Here is a 6,870-nt window from a genome sequence, read left to right on the forward strand (position 1 = left end):
TATTCTTAGCCATTTTAGTCTTAATGTTCTTTTTATAACCTAACATCTGTATCACCTTGTCTAGTCATGGTAAGTTGAGCAGGTTTGAAAAAAATTGATAAAATGGCATTATCGGATACGGGGAAACAAATTTCGTTGGGAAAACATTTTAAGGCCCATACACACTTTTAAATCATTTTAAAATACTCTTTAACCATTAAAGATAATATCTTGAATTCTTTTTTATTTTGAAATATGTTAACATGATTGAAAATAGTTTTTAATTTTTGTTTCTATGAAAAATAATTCTATTTAAATATTACTTAGTCAATAAAATATATTTTATAATGTAATATTTAATAAGTCAATATGTTCATAAACGTAAATTTATTTTAATCTTGAATTACGTGTTATTTGTTTGCTATGTTTATTATAATGGTATTGTATATTTTATATATATTTTGATTATATGTACTATTTATAAATAATTTATATATAGAGTTATATATTATTTCATTTACTATTGGAATATAACTGTTGAGCTAGTGCAATTTTTCCTCCCCCCCCCTCCTTTTTTTTATCTATTTATTTTTATTTCATGATTGATTACTATAGCGAATTTTATGCTGATTCAGAAAAATATAAAAACATAGACCTGAAAATCAACGGAAGGTCTGTTTTGGAGAAAAAAAAATATGTAAGAGCTAAGGAATTCAATATCAAGAAAATGACATAAACAAGATACATTTTAAAACTAAACTCTGGTGATTACTCATCCATGGGTTATTCAAAACCGAGGTTAACTCTTTCCCAAGAGCAAGAAAGCTTCTTAAAAAATTATCTATTGCAAATGGCATCTATATTTTATGGATAGGGTAGGGGGGGGGGCTAGTTGAGCAATATTTACAAAATCTAATAGATCTATTGAACGGTGTGTCGGATTTACATAAGTAAAAATGAGAGGCTGTGTGGGGTAAGTTAAACATAAAGTTAGTAAGTTAAAATTTTTATTTCTGAACTTTTGACTTATATATTTTATTGACTAAGTAATATTTAAGTGAAAATATTTTTAAAAGAAGCAAAAATTTTATAGTTTTAAATCACATTTACATATTTTTTTAAAAAAAAAAGGATTTCAAATATTGTTTTAAATTAAGAGTATTTAATAAATCCTCTAAACAATTTAAAACAATATCTGTTTTTAATAATGATTAATTTAAAAGTGTTTATGGATCTTAAAATGTTTACCGAGCGAAATTTGTTTCTCCGCATCCGATAATGCCGTTTTATTAATTAATTTTATTAACTAACTTTATTAATTAACTTTTTTCTAACCTGCTCAACTTACCCCAACTAGACTAGGTGACACAAAAGTTAGGTTATGAAAAGACCTATAATACCAAGGGAAAAATGGCTAAGTATAACCGAAAGTCAAATAAATGGGTAAAATATCAACACTTAAGTGATACCAGATAAATGTTTTTTTTAAGAATTTAAGAGAAAAACAGCAAAAAAAATTTTTTCTTCTTTTTTGATCCAAAATTGGAAAAGTGCCCATGTATTTCACTTGACCACTGTCCAACAACCATTTGATGCGCATTGTATAACCATTATATATACCAATCTTTCATCCATTAGATGTTTTGTCATTTGATGCGTAGTTTTTGAGATTTTTTAGTTGCCCAACTTGCCCCTGTGCTCAACTAGTCCCGTCCTACCCTATACTTCTAAAGATGTACGTTCTCTTGTCTGCGAGTGTGCTGTTCAATAAAAAATCAAAATTCCAGAATCTGGTTAGTAAAGAGATGGCTAGTAAAAAATGGATAACTATCTTTTTTTAAAAAGAAATATTAAATTGTTTATTAGGAAACCTGAAGCAACTAACCTTTGTAGAGCAATATCATTTAAAGCTGAAAATGTAAATGAATTTTATGATAAATTTGATGAAATTATGGATATATGTAAATTCAGTGCTTCACAACTATGGAACATTGACAAAACTTGTGTATCTACAGTGGTAAGACCTAGTAAAATTGTGGTTTCATAGGGCAAGCAAAATGTTGGTGCTATGATCTATGGAGAAAGAGGCACTAATGTCACAGTGATAACCGCTGAATCTACCTCAGGAAAAACAGTGCCCCCAATGTTTGTGTTTCCACACAAATGTTAAAAAGGTTATTTTGAAGTTGTGCTTAGTTTTAAGATTGAAAAATAATTTTTTGTTTTTCTTTTAGTTTTCTTTTACCTCAGAACTATTAATTTTTATACTCATGTTTTAAATAATTAAATCTAAAATATATCTTAAATATTCATAACTTAAATAACTTAAATAGTTTGTTGAGATCTAAAGTATATATTCAATTTAAAACAAAGTTATATTTTGGTTTTATAACAGAGTTCATAGTAGCTACAGAAATGCATTAACTTGTTTATTGCTCAACTTACCCCACACAGCTGCTCAACCTGCCCCGCTAGGGTAGGTTGAACAACTCGGTAAACTTTAGGCAATATTTTCTCAAACAAATCTAAAAAAGGTTTTTTTTCTTAAAGAATTTTTAGCAGATAAAATTTTCTTTCAAATAGTGAAAAAATTATGTAAATTCGACACACCGTTCAAGAGATCTGTTTGATTTAGTGAAAATTGCTCAACTAGCCCCGCCCTACCCAAACTTCCTTGATGTAGACATTAGTTTTTACAAAAATTTAGAATCTGATGTATGAGCAAAGACTGTTGCTACATCACTCTGGGCACTATTACATATGCAAAGAGAAATACTTCACTTAAAATAACACCTGAAATCTCGATAAGGAAGAGTGAGGAGTAGATATAGCTTGTCTTTCAGGCTGCGGAAATGCATCGAAAACGTTTTCCGAACCCAAGAAAATTAGTGCTGTAATCCTCGGTTACTTGTCATAAACCTTTCACCTTCTGATTTATCATGTGTTCCCTACACCTTTTGCATTTGCAGGAAAATTTGATTAATATATTCTTTTGTTAAATAACGTAATTTACGCACTTACGTTAAGTAACGTTATTTGACACTGCTTAACGGTACTTAACGGATATAGCGTTATTAAGATATAAGTTAATTAACGTTAACTAACGGTGTTTAACGGTACTTAACGGATATAGCGTTATTAAGATATAAGTTAATTAACGTAACTTGACGTTGCTTACGTTACATACCAATTTACACTGCTTATTTAGTTATATTATACGTAAAAATTGGTTTTTAAACTTTTGACGCAAAAATGGTTTTTGATCATTTTTCCAGACCTTTCATGGATAGAAAAGTTTTCTATTTAGGTGAGGACTCTTAAGAATCTTTCAACAGTTTAACTTTATTGAGTCTCAATTGCATAGAACTCAAATCCGATTAAAATGAGCAACAGCAACAAAAAATATTTTGAAACGATGATATATAGTATTAACCTATTAGTTTTTTGATTTTGAATTTTTTTATTTTCGATTCAATTAACCATCAAAAAAATTTCAGATCAACGACAAGCAACAATCCGTGGGCTCCAGAGGTCTAACAAACTATGTTGGCCCGGGTCTCAATAAAATTTTATTCAAAACATTGCTTTAGATACAATAAAAATATCCCAGATGGCCATCCCATCCAATTCTGGTACGTGGGCTGACATGTATCCAAAATACCTCATTGACTCCGATTATTCTACTGTTTGCGATACATGGACGGGTAATACAATTTCCAATGATTGGATAAAACTCGATCTGTTGCAGATCATTCAAATACGAAAGGTCTCCGTTTACATGGACATATCGGATTACAGCCACACCTATAGAGTTTGTGGCTGCTTAGTACAAGCAAGCTACAATGACAAAGACTACGAAACTTTTGCATCCTTGACAGGCATTTCCAAAGAGACATTCTCATAGAGCGGTAGTTTACGGTACTTCAGAATAATTCAAACCATCAATAATGGTTTAAGTTTTAGAGATATTGTTATCTGGGCATAAAAAATGCATCATCAACGAATAAAATATCAAAACTATGAACAATTTTTAAAAAGGTTATAAATTAAGTAATTTTATCAAATTAGAGGGTTGAAAGACCCCCTGGAAGTGCAAGGTGTAAAAACTGAAAAAAACCCGAATATTATACATTTAAAATAATTTTTCAGATAAAATTGACATTTCCACAACATTTGCTTTGTTAATAACAACTTTATTGAGTAAATAAAAAAATATTTTTTTGGAAGATTGAGTTTATTATGTAGAGTAAGTAAGCTTTGTTAATTGTTCGAGTATTCTCATAAAAAGACACGGCAAAAGTGCATTTGATACAAATATCTAGCTAGCATCGTGCTAGCATCATTTCACCAACAGTTGTTATAATTCTTATAACTGTTATAATTATTTTAATGATAATTCTGTAAGTTAAAATAAACTTTTCATTTTTATCTTTATTCTGTAAATATAATAAAATTTTGTTTGCGAAATCGTTAAAAAAAAAAAGAAAAAAAAAAGGCAGATCTCATTCCACTTTACGCTCTTCTACCATCACGATTCTCCAGAAAATAAACGATGCCGAAAGAATTATGGAAACTTTCCATGATTGAATTGTGTAATATAGTTGCCGCATTGTACCTATGGTTTGTACCAAAAGAACATTGTAAATTGTTTGACGTTCTACAGAACGTCAAACGATGCCGCATAAAATGTTTAAATGACACAATACAGTCCGTTGACAAAAAATTATGACCTTGCTTAAAAGTGGAGAGCCGTCAACGATATAGTATCCGAAGTTAACAATAAACAAAGTGAAGGACGAACAAAGTGATGTGTGCCAGTTTTACCAGAATTACAAGAAAAGAGGATTTAAAACTCGCAAGTTAAGTACCGTGGCCATCTTGAGTGTCTGAAAGTAAGAAATAACGCACAGTCATATAATTTTAATATTATAACTTTATAATTTCAATCAAACCTTTCTATCATTGAAAATTTTAAATGTGCAAGTAATTCCCTTTGTCTAACATCAGCTCCCCTCGCTCCCCATTCTCCTTAAAGCACAGTGGATCGCAACATGAAACACAACAAGCCAGGTGGATAACAGGTTCGTCAAAAAAATATTCTTTTTTTAAAGATTCAGTGAGTTTTCAGGAGGTTCAGTGAGTGCCTTATTATTCTTTTACTTATTAGAACTTTTAATTTTTAATCGCTCTATTTTCTCCCTCCAGGGTCAAAATCACTAAAATTTTTTTTTTTTAAAGATTTGTGCTTTTGTTTGTTGGCTAGGAGAGAAATGATAATAAAAAAAGGAATCTTAATTATGTAATTACATAAGTCAACCATTTGGAAATAAATTTTAAATAAATATAGGGAAAATTAAATAATTTACTTTCCCTATAAATGATGCGCCATTTTGTCTCGAAGAGGCCAAAGAACTAAGAACCATCAAATTTCTATTCAAATTTCATTTTTTATCAAAAAAAAAAAAAAGAAAAAGTTTGTTAAAAAAAAAGAGAGTGTTCGTGCATGGCATTTAAAAATGTGTTTATCTCTTTCGCGATATGATAATCGTGAACAATTTTTTGAAATGCTTTTTTTTTTGAACTAAAAGAAGCCTTTCGAAAAGAACTCTCATTGTTTACCAGAGTACCCAGAGAGACAATTCTTAAAAAATCTAGTAAGATTTCTTAAGAATCGTCTGATGATTATGATGATGATGATGATGGTGATGATGATGATAATGATGACGACGATGATGTAAAATGTTCAAAAGAATCCTAAGAACAATTTTTTGGTCCACAAATGTGATGTATTGTTTCGCGATAGCTATAATATTGGGCTTTAACAGTCGCTAATTATTCAAATCCTTAACTATTATCTATAATTCTATAACTATCATTAATCCTTATCAATCCTTAATTATTCTCGATAGAAATCGAAATTCCTTCGATTTGCCTAAATATTCTTAATTGCGTTCTAAGATTCGTTTTTTGCTATTTTAGTAAAAAGAGGTAAATATAGTCATTAATTCGTCTCTAATGCAATTGAAGCTAGGCGTTTACATATTATTAGTGTTGTTGTTGTTATTGTTGTTGTTCTTTTTGTGTTGTTTTTTTTATTGTCAATTTATGTTCAATTAAAGACGTGAAACAAAATGAAAAAAAAGAAAGCTAAAATAATAAAAATTTACCTATCGAGTGCAAAATATTTTTCTCTTTAAGAAAACAAAACTTTTTCTTCTTCAAAGATTTAAAAAATTGTAAAGAAAAACTGTAAAGAATTTTCGAAAGCCCTTTAATGGTTTGAGTTAAGAGATTACACATCTTTGTAGATCAATCTTTTATAGATCAACATAAACTATGCTTACAGCTCAGCTGCAATATTGCTAAACTCATAAAATAAAACCCCAGCATTTTGTAACAGACTTTGTTATATCATAATTGCTAACAAGTGCATTTCTTAAATCTTGGGTCAAGGAAATGACCCGTTTTATACTCAATAGCACGTGATCCACTATATGGAAACCAGTCCTCAATCCTGTTAAGTATTTGGTCTGCCACATAAGAATGTGATAAATCAGGATTCTACTGATCCAAGTCGTTGCAAAGTGTTGACGCCTAAAGGGAAGCCAAGCTGGAAGTTCACATATGATGCAGGGGGTGAAAATATTACAGTTTTTAACACGTTTTGCATCTGAAAGAAAACATTTTCAGAATTCTTGGAAAGTTTAATAGGACTACGAAATCACACCAGAATTTCCTAATTTAGATCAACCAGAAAATCACTAGTTGAGAGAATAAACTATCCTATATAGCATTTTTATCCAGACCTTCTCAAAATATTTGAAACTAGGTGCGCATAGGCAATCCCAAAGAAGACATGGAAGCTATTGCAATATCAATAATTACCCCTTG

This window comes from Hydra viridissima, unplaced genomic scaffold (genome assembly GCF_058129835.1).
Source record: "Hydra viridissima isolate aposymbiotic clone 2 unplaced genomic scaffold, HvirCarnegie_v1 scaffold_11, whole genome shotgun sequence".
NCBI lineage: Eukaryota > Metazoa > Cnidaria > Hydrozoa > Anthoathecata > Hydridae > Hydra > Hydra viridissima.